Raw genomic sequence first — 16,512 nt, 5'->3', positions numbered from 1 at the left:
GCGAGACCCCTCAAATCTTGAGCAAGTCGCCCACACCTATGAATCATCTGTTGGGAGCAACCTTAGTGGAGCCACTGCAGACTGGGTTTTTATCCAAGATGGCAGGAGGCTGCACCCTCCAATGCTGACGAGAACAGACTGAAGAATTAGACCATCAGAAATTCTCCAGGGTCATGAGGAAGACCCTGAGCTTTCACAGGCTTTAACTTGGGAGGGTTGAACCAAGCTTACCTAAATTTCCAGGAGGCACAGAAACCCTGTTTGAGCAGAGTAACATGTAAATGTCATACAGACTTCCTCGGGGTGTGAGCTTTGAGCTGAGTACCCAGTAGACGGGAGTCCAAGTCCCTTCTTTTCTGTGTCCCAGTCTCCCTGGGAACCTACTCCTCCAGGAGCAACAGCCCTGATTCCAAATACCTTTAAAATGTCCTGGAAATGTTTTTTTTTTTTAGTATCTAAACCATATGTCCCAGACTTCTTCTATTCCAACTTTTTTTTTTTTTTTTTGGGACCGTGTCTCGCTCTGTCACCCAAGCTGGAGTCCAGTGGCGTAATCTCAGCTCACTGCAAAATCTCGGCTCACCACAACCTCCACCTCCCGGGTTCAAGCAATTCTCCTGGCTCAGCCTCCTGAGTAGCTGGGACTACAGGCACATGCCACCATGCCAGGCCAATTTTTGTATTTTTAGTAGAGATGGGGTTTCACTATGTTGGCCAGGCTGGTCTTGAACTTCTGACCTTGTGATCCACCCACCTCAACCTCCTAAAGTGCTGGGATTACAGGTGTGAGCCACCGCTCCTGGCCTATTCCAACTCTTTCTATTACTATTTAGGACAAAAGCCTTTGTCAGACCACGTTTCCGTTTGGGAAGGTAAAAAAGTCCTGGAGATGGAAGGTGGTGATAGTTGCACAACTGTATAAATCTGCTAATGCTGCTGAACTATATCCTTTAAAATGGTTAAAATGGATCTTTAACACACACACACACACACACACACACACACACACAAACGATAAATAAATGCTTGAGATAACGGGTACCCTTATTTATCCTGATGTAATTATTACGCATTGTATGCCCATATCAAAGTATTTCATGTAGCCAGTAAATATACAAGGTAGGCCAGGCACGGTGGCTCACGCCTGTAATCCCAACACTTTGGGAGGCCCAGGCGGGTGGATTGCTTAAGGCCAGGAGTTCGAGACCATCCTGGCCAACATGGTGAAACCCTGGCTCTAGGAAAAATACAAAAACTAGCCAGGTGTGATAGCTAATTTAGCCAGCTTGTAATCCCAGCTACTTGGGAGGCTGAGGCAGGCGAACTGCTTGAACCCAGGAGGCAGAGGTTGTAGTGAGCCAGGACTGTACCACTGAACTGCAGCCTAAGCAACAGAGTGAGACTCTCTCAAAAAAAAAAAAAAAAAATATATATATATATATGTACCCATAAAAGTTAAAAATTAAAAATTAAACAAAAATGATTAAAATTGTGAATTTTATGTTTTATATATTTTACCACAATAAAAAAAATCCATCACGTTTTATTTTTATTTTATTTATTTATTTATTTATTTATTTATTTATTTTTATTTTTTTATTTTTTTTTGCGACAGAGTCTTGCTCTGTCTGCCAGGCTGGAGTGCAGTGGCACGACCTCAGCTCACTGCAAGCTCCACCTCCTGGGTTCATGCCATTCTCCTGCCTCACCCTCCCAAGTAGCTGGGACTACAGGCACCCACCACCTCACCTGGTGAATTTTTTGTATTTTTAGTAGAAACGGGGTTTCACTGTGTTAGCCAGGCTGATCTCAATCTCCTGACCTCATGATCCGCCTGCCTCAGCCTCCCAAAGTGCAGGGATTACAGGTGTGAGTTACCGCGCCCGGCAGAACCATCACATTTTTAGACAGTTTTTAGAGGTGCAATTGACATACAGTAAATCACACATACTTAAGGTATATATAATTTGACATATGTATGTACGGTACACACCCAGGAGACTGTCACCACAATCAACATGTCAACAAATTCATCAATCCCAAAAGTTTTCTCATGCCTCTTTATAATTTCTCCCTACAGTCACTCCCTGACACCCCTCTCTTCAGACAACTACAGGTCCACTTTCTGTCATTATCAAGTAGCTTTTGTTTCTTATAATTTTTTATGAATGGATTTTAAAGTATTTGCATTTTTCTTGTCTGTCTCCTTTTACTCAACGTGAGACTGATCCCTGTTGTTGCTTGTATCAATAGTTCATTCCTTTTTATTATTGAGTAGTATTCCATTACATGGATGTACCACAGTGTGTATCCGTTCATCTGTTGATGGGCATTTGGACTATTACCAGGTGTTTGGTTTTTGTTTTTGTTTTTTGTTTTTTTTGCTATTACCAATAAAGCTGCTAGGAACATTTATGTGCAAGTCTTTGTATAGACATATGTTTTCATTTTGCTTGGATAAATATCTAGGAGTTGAATTAATAAATTGCCAAATTATTTTCCAAAGTATTTGTACCATTTGACGTCCCACCAGCAGCGTATGCTATTTAGTTCCTAAATATTTGAGGATTTTTTTCAGAGAGCTTCTTGTCATTGATTTATCATTTAATTCATTGGGGTCAAATTTAATCCATTGGGGTCCGTTTGGCATGAACCAAATCCGTTTAAATTTATTGCGTCTTGTTGTAAACGCCAGAGTGTGGCGTATCTTGACAAAAGTACATGCTGTGCTTGTTTTCTGTTTGTTTTGTTTTTATAGTAAATGTTTAGTTGGTTGCATCAGCAACCCCAGCATAAGCTTTCCCGGAAGAGGAGCAGAATGAAGCTATCCCGAGGGTTCGTAAATAAGGTTTTTCACTGAGGAGACCCCCCAGTCCACACGCTTGGTGGCCCTAGAGGATGAGGATTGAGCTGACGGAATGTCAAGTCGGGGAGAAGGAATCGGGATGAAGGAAACACACGCCCTGGTCTATACTTTTGCCTGCAGGAAGGAGGGAGGGCAGAAGAGACTCCCTGCAAAGGACTGGAACTACACATTCATGTCCTCAACCCCAACCTGTAGGGAAAAGCAGACAACTAACTCTCCATCTGTCTAGTATTAGGAATCCTTCCCCAAATGGTTTTCTGTCACCTCTGGTTTTTTGTTTGTTTTTTTTGTTTTGTTTTTTTGAGACAGAGTCTCTCTATGTTGCCCAGGCTGGAGTGCAGTGGCATAATCTCAGTTCACTGCAACCTCCGCCTCCCAGGTTCAAGTGATTCTCCTGCCTCAGCCTCCTGAGTAGCTGTGATTACAGGCGCCCGCCACCACACCCGGCTAATTTTTGTGTTTTTAGTGGAGACAGAGTTTCACCATGTTGGCCAGGGTGGTCTCAAACTCCTGACCTCGTGATCCGCCCACCTCAGCCTCCCAAATTGCTGGGATTACAGGAGTAAGCCACCGCGCCCAGCCTGTCATCTCTGTTCTATCTTCCAATTCTGTATTTCAAATTCCAAATTCTGCAGTTCAAACCCAAGTTCTGAATTCTCTAAGTTGTGCCTTCTGGGTTCTGTTACATGTCTGTCTCGTGCCCCTAAATCCTTCCTGGTTCCTATCCTTTTTCCCTGTCTTTTTGGGTGGAATGTCTGGGCATCTTCCTTACCTTGCTGATTTGAGGGGGATTTTTTTAGCAGTTCCAGGATTTTCCCCATCAGGAAGGACTTGGCTTAGACTGAACAGCAAGTGGGTGGCAGTGGCCCAGTGGAGATCAGGGAATTCCTGAGGACCTGGCCTGGCCTGGCCTGGCCTGACCTCCTTCCCTCCCATTCCACCTCTAACCACTAGACATACTTCCTTTTGTGCAATTAAGCTAAACCGAGGGTTTCTGTGGTGATAGCTGGGGACTGAGAAATCTTAGGAAAAGATGTAAGCAGGCCTAGAAGATTGTTATGCTTCATTCAGAAAAATTAGGAACTGCTTCCAGCAGGGGGAATGAGGGAGGAGGGGAAGGCAGGAAGGAGCTGAGCTGAGCTGTAAGTCCTAAGAATTTGTCATCCTTCTGTTCCCCGTTGTCTGAGCTAAGCACAGACCCTCAGACTCCTCCCAGAGCCGAAAGAAAACCATGACAGCAGGACTGGGGTGCTCCTCTGTCCAAGGTTGCCCTGAGGGAGAACGGGAAGAAGGTAGAAGTGTTGGCAGCATGGCTGGAGAGGTGAGGTCTTCAAGAGGACCTTGATCCAAGACTCCATGTGTTGCACCAGGAGAACTGTATAATAGACATTTCATCCCAGCCCCTCTTCCTGCAGGCAGCACTGTGGGTCTCCTGCCAAGACTGTGGGTCTTTATCGGCCCAGAGATGATGCACAAGGTGGAGCTCTCCTATATGGGAGAAGCCACCATCACCTCCTGGTTCTCCTGCTGGGACTTGTTGCTGGTACCTGCTGGCAGGAGCCCAGTTGTTCCCCTACTCCATCATGGTTCCTGGCTTGAGTTTGCAGGTCCTCAGCTCATAAGATGTTGGAGCCCGCTCTGGGCTGTGGCTCATTCCAGAAGTTGAACTCAAGGAGCAATTGGTGTCTCCTGGACAACAGCATCCGGCTGCACTCCCGGACCTCCAGGTACTCCTTGTCATGCAGTCCACGAGGGCTGGGTAGCCACCTGAGAACCTCCACAGGTGCAGTGCCTAGTCCTGCTCCTCACAGCACATGTTCCAGTTGCCCACAAGGACCAGAGGTGGTCCTCATCGTGGTGCAGCATGGGCAGTGCTGCCTCCATCAGTGCCTACTATAGGCATCTGGCACTCGGGCTTCTTACTGTGAAACTAGAGGTTGCTGGTCTCCTTCTTGGACAGCAGGGTGGAGTGAGCATCCTTCCAGGGATCCACTTTGTGAACAGAGAGGGAGCAGAACCAGTAGCCTTCATTGTCCTTGAATGGAAAAGCACCACAGCCGCAGCCACAGCTGCAACATCCCCAGGATAGGCCTTGGCCTTCCGGTAGCCACTGTGACACTGCAGAGATGATGCACAGCCACGAAGCCGTGTTGGATCAGGGAAGTTTGCAGGAAGACCTCATGGTGTGTTTGAAGAGAATGTATATTCTGCTCTCACCGGGTGGAGGTGCACTAGGTTGGTACCAAAGTAATTGCGGCTTTGGTCCACGAATTTTAAATCATTATAACTAGGTTCAAACACATTTTTTTTTACTTTTAATTTTTTATTTCAATAGGTTTTGGGGGAACCAGTGGTGTTTGGTTACATGAATAAGTTATTTAGTGGTGATTTCGGAGATTTTGGTGCACCCATCACCCAAGCAGTGTACACTGTACCCAATGTGTAGTCTTTTGTCCCTCACCACCTTCCACCCTTTCCCCTGAGTCCCCAAAGTCCAATGTATCATTCTTATGCCTTTGTGTCCTCCTAGCTTAGCTCCCACATATCGGTGAGAACATACAATGTTTGGTTTTCCATTCCTGAGTTACTTCACTTAAAATAATAGTCTCCAATTCCATTCAGGTTGCTGTGAATGCCATTAACTCATTCCTTTTTATGGCTAAGTACTATTCCATTGTATATATATACCACAGTTTGTTTATCCACTTGTTGACTGATGGGCATTTGAGTTGGTTCCACATTTTTGCAATTGCAAATTGTGCCGCTATAAACATGTGTGTGCAAGTTTCTTTTTCATATAATGACTTTTTTTCCTCTGGGTAGATACCCAGTAGTGGGATGGCTGGATCAAATGGCAGATCTACTTTCAGTTCTTTAAGGAATCTCCACACTGTTTTTCACAGTGGTTGTACTAGTTTACATTCCCACCAACAATGTAAAAGTCTTCCCTTTTCACTACATCCACACCAACATCTATTACTTTTTAATTTTTTTATTATGGCCATTCTTGCAGGAGTGAGGTGGTATCACATTGTGGTTTTGACTTGCACTTCCATTATAATTAGCGATGTTGAGAATTTTTCCATATGCTTGTTGGCCATTTGTGTATCTTCTTTTCAGAATTGTCTATTCATGTCCCTAGCCCACTTTTTGATGCAATTGTTTGTTTTTTTTCTTGCTGATTTGTTTGAGTTCATTGTAGATTCTGAATATTAGTCCTTTGCCAGATGTATAGATTGTGAAGATTTTCTCCCACTCTGTGGGTTGTCTGTTAACTCTGGTGATTATTCCTTTTGCTGTGCAGAAGCTTTTTAATTTAATTAAGCCCCATCTATGTATCTTTGTTTTTGTTGCATTTGCTTTTGGGTTATTGGTCATGAAGTCTTTGCCTAAGCCAATGTCTAGAAGAGTTTTTCTGATGTTATCTTCTAAAATCTTTATGGTTTCAGGTCTTAGATGTAAGCCCTTAATCCATCTCGAGTTGATTTTTGTATGAGATGAGAGATGAGGATCCAGTCCTTTTTCTAAAAGTTTGACTTTGGCCTTTTAGAGATTAAACCTATAATGGTTGAAGTGAAAAATACATTGGATGGGATTAATGGCAGACTAGACATTGTAGAAGAAAAAATTATTGAACTTGAAGACATAGTAATATAAACTATCAAAAATGAAACACACAGAAGAAAAAAACTGAAAAAAAATGAAGATAGCATTAGTGAACTATGGGACAATTTCAGGTGGCTTTATATACATGTAACTGGAGTCACCAGAAGAAAAAAGACAGGCAGAGTTGGATGGTGGTGGGGGGGCACAGAAAAAATATTTAAAGGAATAATGGTCACAAAATGCTCAATTTGATTAAGACTATAAACTCACATAATTCATATATTGAAACCAATGCAATGATATTGGGGATGGGGCCTTTGGGAGGTGTTTAGGCATTGAGGGTAGAGCCCCCATGATGGGATTAGTGCCCACATAAGGAGAGATGTAAGACGGCTTCCTTCCTGTCTGTGCTCTCTATCTACCATGTGAGGACACCATGAGAACTCAGCCATGTGTAAACCAGGAAGAGGGCCCTCACCAGAACCCAACCATGCTGGCACCCTGGTCTCAGCCTTCCAGACTTCAAAACTATAAGAAATAAATTCCCATTGTTCAAGCCACCCAGTCTATAGTATTCTGTTATAGCAGATTGAACTAAGACATCAGATCCCCACTCCTTGTGCTACATCCTAGAAACCCGAGTTTCTATCCATATGGATGGAATTAAAAGGGGGGAAATTCCACAACTTACAGATATTTCAAAACATCATCTCATACACCATAAATATGTACAAAAATAAGGTAGAAAAAATACTGGGGCAGACAAGATGTAGAGATGGGGGTGAGGGATGAGCTCCAGGATATCAGGATATGGTGCTAGAGAGATGGTCAGAGCCAGATTCAAAGGCTTATAAGGAACTTGGATTTAATTCCAGAAGCAATGAGGAGCCATCAGAAGACTTTGAGCAGAATAGGCATCATCTGTTCTGCTTAAATAGTAACCACATTGGCTAATAGTTATTGAGTGTCTATTATGAGCCAAATCCATTTCCACGTGCTGTATCTGTATCATGTCCTATAATTCACACAAACCCAGCCAGGAAGGTTCTGTTATCTTCATTTCACTTACAGGGAGGAGGAGACACAGAAAGGTTAAGGGACTTGCCATGGGTGACAGCACATCACAGGTTCAGAGCCCATGCCCCCTGCAACCATCACTCCAGCTACAGTGTGGAGCTGGGCAGAGCAACACTAAAGGCAAGCAACCATCCGAGAGGAGGCATGAGGCCTGAACCAAGGCAGTGATGTGGGAGTGGAGTAAGGGAACCATTGGAAGGAAAGACAGGATGCAGTCACCAAGTTGTTACTTACATGCTTGAGAGAGGAAAAGATTTGAAAAGAAAGGCTCTTAGAGGGTGCTGTTCACAGAAATGGGGACCATTAAGAAGGGCAGGAGAAAGTGATGATTTCATCTGGCCGTGCTGGGTTCACATTCGCAGGGTCATCTGGAAAGAGTTGTCTGGGAGGTGAACAGGTAAAGGTCTGCAGCTCAGGGGAAGGGCCCAGGTAGGATTAGCATGTCATCTATGTACAGGTGTTAGTAATTGCCATGGGATAGATTAGGCCTCTTAAGAAAAGGTGGATGAGACGATTGGCTCTGGTTAAGGATCCAGCTGGGGACAGGAGTCAGAATTAGGGCTGGAGCCTGAGGACGTCATCCCTTCTTCCTGATGCCTAATCTCAGAAACAAACTCCTAAGAACAACCTACAACTGGCACCTTGTAACAGTCCACCATGCTCCGAGACTGGGCATACACCACACCACAGAAGAAGCAGCAAAGTAAGATGAAAAGTGTCAGGGCTGGGCCTGGTGGCTCACACCTGTAATCCCAGCACTTTGGGAAGCCAAGGCAGGTGGATCACCTGTGGTCAGGAGTTCAAGACCAGCCTGCCAACCGGATGAAACTGTGTCTCTACTAAAAATACAAAAATTACCAGGCATGGTGGCACGTGCCTGTAACCCCAGCTACTTGGGAGGCTGAGGCAGGAGGCAGGAGAATTGCTTGAACCTGGGAGGCAGAGGTTGCAGTGAGCCAAGACCACGCCATTGCACTCCAGCCTGGGCGACAAGAGAAAAACTCCATCTCAAAAAAAAAAAAAAAAGAAAGAAAGAAAAGAAAAAGAAAAGAAAGAAAGCAAAGCAAAACAAAGCAAAGAAAAGAAGTCAGACTTCAGAGTCAGACAGACCTGAGCATGAATCACAGCTCCATCATTTACCAGTTGTGTGACCATGAACAGATCATTTAGCTTCCCTAAGTCTTCATTTCCTTAACAACAACAAAAATGATGCAGCTGATAATGCCTACCTTGAAGACTGTATGTGAGGATTAAATGAGAAAACGTATGGAAAGCACTACGTATACATATACTACATAGTAGATATTCAGTAAGTGACCACACAGCCATCTCTCCTGCAGTCCCAGCCGCTCTCTTCTTCAGAGCACATTTGATGTCATTCTGGCCTTGGTAGAACTCCCATCTAGACCTTCTCCAGCTCCTTCATTTGTGCCGATGGGAAGCAGGAAGGCTACAAAACCCTTGGCAAAGAAGTCATCCTTAGAGAATTTAGCATGTTTAGTGGGGAATGTTTTAATCAGACAGTTGTGAGTTCCAAAACAGACTCCAACACTTGCTGGGTACTTGATCTCAAGCAAGTCATCCAACCTGTCTGAGCCTCAGTTTCCTCATCTGTAAAGAGGGTGATAACACTACCTCATAGGACTGGCCTAAGGATTGAATGAGATCCCAGATGCAAAACACCTGCCACAGAGTCTGGCATACAGCAGGTGCCCAGTCAATGTCAGTTACTATTACTTTCAGCTTTCTTTATTTTTTCTCTCTGTCTCTCTCTCTCTGTCACCAGGCTGGAGTGCAGTGGTGCGATCTCGGCTCGCTGCAATCTCTACCTCCCAAGTTCAAGCGATTCTCCTGCCTCAGCCTTCTGAGTAGCTGGGACTACAGGCGCGTGCCACCATGCCCAGCTAATTTTTGTTTTTTTAGTAGAGGCAGGGTTTCACCCTGTCAGCCAGGATGGTCTTGATCTCTTGACCTCATGATCCACCTGCCTCAGCCTCCCAAAGTGCTGGCATGAGACGCTGCACCCGGCTACTTTCAGCTTGCTTTCTATTCTTTCTTCACTGAGACAAAGTCAGGAGTTACCTCCCCCTCCTCCTAAATCTGAAAGTCCAAATCACTATAAATCTCCTTCTAATGGAACGATCACAGTCTGCCTCCTGTGACCTTTATTTCTGAGAAAATCCTGCCTTCCTTCTAGACAGGGAACTGCCTGAGAAGCAGAGACCCACCTCTGCCCTCCCCACGGTGCCAGGGGTTCTACATGAGGTTCGTAGTAAATGTGCACTGAATCGAGGGATGAATGAATGACTAAATGGATGACATTGCAGTTACATCAGAAGCTGTGAGTGAGAGAAAATTAATTTGCAGATGAAATTATTACATTGTGTACCCAATCTTGCAAAACAATGAGGCACCGCTTGTAGGAGTTTCAAACACTTTTTCAGAAATTTAATTGCCAGTTAATTTTCCTGCAAAACACAATAACCTCTATGCGCTAAAGGAAATAAGACACAGCTCTGAAAACCTCATTAGTCTGTGCCTGAAACCACAGTGGCTTTTTCCAAGTTAAGAACCTGAGAATGCGAGCTGCCATAATTGGCACCGTCTTTGTTCAGATGCAGGATGCCTTTACTCTGATGTCCCCACTCCTCATATCCCACTGAAAGGGCATGGCTCCCACCTGCAACTGCGGAAGTGAGGGTGGCCTGAACTGAGCCATCCTCAATCTCTTTCTCACTATGTTCTCTTATGATCAGAGCTTAGTCTGTAGAGCTCAGTCTGTGACCAGAATCAAGGCTCTCCCTGTGACCAGGAGGAAGGCTCAGTCCGTGGCTGTGATCAGAGCTCATTTTGTGACCAAAATGAGGGCTCAGTCTGTGACCACGACTACAACACGCTCTGAGGCCAGGATCCAGGCTCAGCCTCCATCCATAGCCACAGCTGTGGTTGCACATGCCACATGCACACAGCTTCAACTGAAATTAGAAGTGGGCCAACAGGACAGACATAACGTAAACAGCAGAGGTTTCTGCTACACCACTCAACAAATTATTGAATTGAATTCAATAAATATTAGATGAATCCTCAGAGTTCCAAGATGTGGTAGGACGTGGGTAGAAGGGGAAGAATGGGAAGGAGATGTCATCAGCCCTGGTGAGAAAGGGCCCAGAACTCAGGTGTGCCAGAGTTAAATCCTGCCCTGACCCATTTAAGCAACTCTTGGCCAAGAAGCTGGATGTCTCACCTTTAGCTTCACAGTAACCCACACAGAACTCAGAGAGCTCCAGACAGCCTGCCTGGAGATGTGTGCCCTCCGGCCAGATGCTGTCAGCTCCAGTAGCCGTCACCTGTTTGGGTATCACTGCTAAGTGGGTCAGCATTTGCCAGCCATTCTGCTGATTAATGGTGTGTAAAGTGGCTGTCTCATGGTGGCTGGGGCACCGTGACTCAAGCTTGGGAAACGCTGTAGAACCAGCAGACAGCTCATCTCGCGGGCGGTGGCGGGGGGAGCTCTGAGAGCGTTAAATCTCAGTTGCTACTGTTTGGGGTGCCCATGAACTCTTCACAGCAGGACGTCCATTGCTCGGTCTCCCCTCTCTGCTTCCTCCAGTGTCCCCTATGAAGGACACCTTTGAAGTGAGGGATGAGATGTAATGAAGCTAGATACAAAATTAATCAAATATGACACGAGAATTGATGTGGAATGCAATCCCGTCAGCAGATGAGTCCCCTCCTTGGAGTGGGGTTGTTGCAGCATTTCTGAAGGACTCGGACTATGAGCAATGTCAGGGATTATTTTTCAGAAAGAGGACTGCAGACACAGAACACAGTCACTAAGGGCCGGGTGCGGTGGCTCACATCTGTAATCCCAGCACTTCAGGAGGCCAAGGTGGGTGGATCACTTGAGGTTAGGAGTTCGAAACCAGCCTGGCCAACGTGGTGAAACCCCATCTTTACTAAAAGTACAAAATAAGCCAGGCTTGGTGGTGTGTGCCTGTAATCCCAGCTACTCCAGAGGCTGAGGCAAGAGAATCACTTGAACCCGGGAGGTGGAGGTTGCAGTGAGCTGAGATCCAACCATTAGACTCCAGCCTGGGCAACAGGAGTGAAACTCTTTCTCGGAAAAAAAAAAAAAAAAAAAAAGAAAGGAAAAACAAATCACTCAGGAGGGTGTGTCTAATATTTAAATGCACTGAGATTCTTATATGTTGATTTTTCTTGTTTTGATCTAATTATAAGAAATGTCTAGGCCAGGGACAGTAGCTCAAGCCTGTAATCCCAGCACTTTGGGAGGCCAAGGCAGGTGGATCATCTGAAGTTGGAAGTTCGAGACCAGCCTGATCAACATAGAGAAACCCCGTCTCTACTAAAAATACAAAAAATTAGTCGGGCATGGTGGCACATGCCTGTAATCCCAGCTACTCAGGAGGCTGAGGCAGGAGAATCACTTGAACTCAGGAGGTGGTGGTTGCAGTGAGCTGAGATCGCACCACTACACTCCAGCCTAGGCAACGAAAGCAAAACTCCATCACAAAATAAGAAGAAGAAGAAGAAGAAGAAGAAGAAGAAGAAAGAAATGTCTAAAGATGACTTCAAAGAATTTGATTGCTACGTATTAGAGCAGAAGTCATTCATTTGTTTGTTCATTCATTCAGCACTAAAACTAAGCACCTACTGTGTACCTGACCCTGTACTATGCACAGAAGCAAGCCAACCAAAACAGTAATAGTCTGGGTTGGGCGTGGTGGCACATGCCCATAATCCTAGCACTTTGGGAGGCTGAGACAGGTGGATCACCTGAGGTCAAGAGTTCGAGACTAGCCTGACCAACATGGTGAAACTCCTTCTCCACTAAAAATACAAAATTAGCCAGGTGTAGTGGCATGCACCTGTAATCCCAGCTACTCGGGAGGCCGAGGCAGGAGAATTGCTTGAACCCAGGAGGCAGAGTTTGCAGTGAGCCGAGATTATGCCACTGCACTCCAGCCTGAGTGACAGAGTGAGACTCCATCTCAAATAATAATGATAATAATAACAGTAGTTGCAGTGACAGTAGCAGTTATTGTTATTGTTGCAGTTGTTAGCTAATGTTAATTGAAGATTTACCATGTGCTAGACTTTGGGCTAAGCACTTTGTAAGCACCGTCTTATTTAAGTCTCACATAACCTATGAAGTAGCCGCTATGAGTGTCCCCATTTTACAGATGAGGAAACTGAGTTACAAAGCAGTGAAGTAACCTTCCCAGAGTCAAGCAAGTAGTAAGTGGTAAAGTTCATAGCACAGGGCCATTCAGATCTTCTCGCCTTGTGATTTAAATTTTGAACAGAATGACTAAAAGTTTCAAACATGCTTTGGAATTTATCCCCCAGGCGTGACTGAACAAGACTTATTCTGGCACTGCCCTGGTCGTTTTTCATGCCAAGCCTGGATCTTCAGCCTTCCCTTCCATCCTTCAACACCCCCCACCTTCTGTCAGTACATCCTGCGTTGCTTAAGTTAGCCAGAGTGGGCTTCTGTTGCTTACACTCAGAGAAAATTAACCAGGACAGCCGGGCGCAGTGGCTCACTCCTGTAATCCCAGCACTTTGGGAGGCTGAGGCAGGCGGATCATGAGGTCAGGAGATCGAGACCATCCTGGCTAACATGGTGAAACCCCGTCTCTACTAAAAATACAAAAAATTAGCTGGGTGTGGTGGCGGACGCCTGTAGTCCCAGCTACTCGGGAGGCTGAGGCAGGAGAATGACATGAACCTGGGAGGCGGAGCTTGCAGTGAGCCGAGATCGTGCCACCGCACTCCAGCCTAGGCGACAGAGCAAGAGTCCTCTCAAAAAAAAAAAAAGAAAAAGTAAAAGAAAATTAACCAGGACAAGTAGTGAACTCCCCATGATAGGAATATAGGAGAGCAGAAGCTGCAGGAGTATGCGGTGGGCTACAAGGAAGGGATTCACGTGAAATGGTGTATCAGTTACATTCTCCAACGATTGCTGCAAAAATGTCTCTTGTCCCACGTCCGCTTCTAACCTTGCCATTTCCCCATTGAGTGGTGAGATCAGTATCCTCTTCCCTTGAACCTAGAAAGACTTGTGACTGCCTCAGCCAAAGCAGCATGACAGAAGTAACATTATGTAACCTCCAATGCTATATCGCAAAGCACCATACCCTCTGCCCTGCCCTTTTGGGATGCTCTCTCTCTCTCTCTCTTTTGAGACAGAGTTTCGCTCTTGTTGCCCAGGCTAGAGTACAATGGTGGGATCTTGGCTCACTGCAACCTCCACCTTCTGGGTTCAAGTGATTCTCCTGCCTCAGCCTCCCAAGTAGCTGGGATTACAGGTGAATGCCACCACGACCGGCTAAGTTTTGTATTTTTAGTAGAGAGGGAGTTTCACCATGTTAGCCAGGCTGGTCTCGAACTCCTGACCTCAGGTGATTCGCCCACCTTGGCCTCCCAAAGTGCTGGGATTACAGGTGTGAGCCACTGACCCTGGCCAGGATGCTTACTCTTAAAACCCCATCACCATGGTGTGTACCATCCCAAACTAGCCCATGCAGAGCGATCACATAGGGAAGCCAAGTAGAGGCACTCCGTCCATCTGGCTCTGTCTGATGGTCAGCTTCAGATATTATATATCATATCAACCTCCAGATGTAAGTGAAGATATCTCCAAATGACTCCAGCCCAAAGCTATCAAATGACACCCCCCGCCCAACACCTGCCTTCAAATCTTTCCAGTGGAGGCCCCAGACACTATGGGGCAGAGACACACCATCCCCACGGGGTCCTGTCCAAATTCCTAACCTACAGAATCTGTAAACATAATAAAAATGGCTGCATGACACCACTCAGTTTTGCAGCAATAGCGACTAGAACTGATGGATGAAGAGACCAGTCCATCCTAGAAACTGTTATCCCAGGAACTTCCCACAGGAACTACTCCCCACACCTACAAATATGCCAAAGCAGGGGTTCTCATTGCTGTTGACTTTTCCACTCTGGGCAGCCTAAGGCTTCAGAGGCCAGAGTCTGGGTGACACATCAAGCCCAGGATCTGAAAAACTAAGCCCATGTGCTCAGCAGACAACACATTTGCTGGGACAAAGTTTCAGGTGTCAACTGGGAAAAAGCACCTTCTGGGGAAGTATCTCATTTAGAAACTAGAGGAACAAGAGGTGAATCATAAATCCCTCTGAAGGGTGCATCCTATTTGTTATTCAGGGAAGGATCATTTGTATCTAAGGAACATCAAACAAACCAACAGAGCCTCCCTTTTGGGCCATGGAAAGACGGAGCAGGTAAAATAAACAGCGTATGCAAAAATGATAGCATCAGGAAGTTATCTAGAGAGAAACAAAATGTCCTGAGCCAGCTGAGAATTTCATTAAAGTAAGTCTTTGGTAATGGTAATGCTCTGTTCTTGTCACCACTGCAATCTGGCCATCTCTCTCCTGAAAATGGAATGGTGTTCATGCTGAGGACAAGGACAATCCAGACACTCTGTCTCTGTCATGTGTGTGTGTGTGTGTGTGTGTGTGTGTGTCCATCCCCAGACCTCTGTCACTGTGCCCTTGTCTGTGAGTTGTGGCCAAGAGGACAGACTCCTGAGTCACGATACCTGGGTCTAAATCCTATGTGGCCTCGGGAAAGTTACTCATCCCCTCTTGAACTCAGTTTTCCCATCTGTTAAAAAGAGAGAGAGAGACAGAGAAGAGGGAGGAGAAGCAAGCCCTGGCAACATAAAAAGACCCCATCTCTACAAAAATAAAATTCACAAAATAGCCAGGCATAGTAGCAGGCATCAATAGTCCCAGCTACTTAGGAGGCAGAAGTGGGAGGATCACTTGAGCCCAGGAGGTCAAGGCTGCAGTGAGCTGTGATTGCACCACTGCACTACAGCCTGAGCAACAGGGCAAGGTCCTGTCTCAAAATTTAAAAAGAGAGAGAGAGAGAGAGAATTATAATAATATCTACTTTGTTGGGTTGTTGTGGGATTTAATCAACTATTAGCATAGACCATGACATTCAAGGAATTTCAGTTTTATTGTTTTCTCATTATACTGAGTGATTTTCTGGGCCTGTAAGGGTATCTCGGTTGAGGGGTCCCATGTACCTGTGTGTATATATATTTCTGTTTCTGTATGACGGCCTTTCCTTCCTTCTCCACACCCAACAATTCCTCTTCTCTGGATGAACAGAGAGTTAGAAACCACCAAAGTGCCATGAAAGAACCAAGAAAAATGTGAGCCCATCTGGTTTGTGGTAGGCCTGGTAAGAAATGCCAGTTTCTATAATTACCAACCTCAAAATTTCAATGATTGAACATGGGGTAGTTTCTTGTTCCTATCACAACTTGAAACAAGATAAGACATTGTCCCTGAGGGCTCTCCTCCAAGCGGGGACTCAGGGATTCAAGCTCCAGCTGTCTTAGAAAACCACCATTCTGGAAGCCTGGAGGGTTGAGTGGGATGTTTTTAGCTCAATCCTAGAAAAGACTTACATCACTTCTGCCCATACTCTGCTGGTTAGTACTCAGTGTGTGATAAACAATAACATTGACTTTGCCACACAGAAATGTCACTTTCTGTTGGTAAAGAAAGGTAGCGCCTATTAGGACTCAGAACCATTGTATTTTCCATGCTGTTACTCCTGGGGTGGGAGGTGTTACTAAAAACCCTGGTCTTCATCCACTTCCTCCTCTCTATCCTGCCCTAGACCAGGACACTATCCCCTCTTTCTAGAACTGCACAATATCTGCCCATTGTTCTCCCTGCCCCGATGCCAGCCTTTTCTTTTCCAATGCAGCCGATATCATTTGAATGTTGTGTCCTCTCCACATCTCATGTTGAAAGGTCACCACTAGTGTTGGAGGTGGGCATGGTAGGTGTTCGGATCATGGAGGCAGATACCTCATGAATGGTTTTGTGCTGTTCTTGCAGTTGTGAGTGAGTTCTCACTCTATGAATTCA

The 16,512-nt window shown here is 45.4% G+C and overlaps 1 protein-coding gene and 1 pseudogene across 2 annotated transcripts in view; both read right to left on the bottom strand.

Annotated features, from left to right (window-relative positions):
- WSCD1 (WSC domain containing 1) overlaps positions 1 to 16,512 on the bottom strand; it is a 513,503-nt gene that overhangs the window by 391,541 nt on the left and 105,450 nt on the right. The window lies entirely within an intron of this gene.
- LOC100424883 (protein NipSnap homolog 1 pseudogene) lies at positions 1,751 to 5,021 on the bottom strand (annotated as a pseudogene).

The sequence above is a fragment of the Macaca mulatta genome, chromosome 16, assembly GCF_049350105.2.
Source record: "Macaca mulatta isolate MMU2019108-1 chromosome 16, T2T-MMU8v2.0, whole genome shotgun sequence".
Lineage (NCBI taxonomy): Eukaryota > Metazoa > Chordata > Mammalia > Primates > Cercopithecidae > Macaca > Macaca mulatta.
The sequence above is the reverse complement of the archived record's forward strand: the minus strand, read 5'-3'. Positions and strand labels throughout refer to the sequence as shown.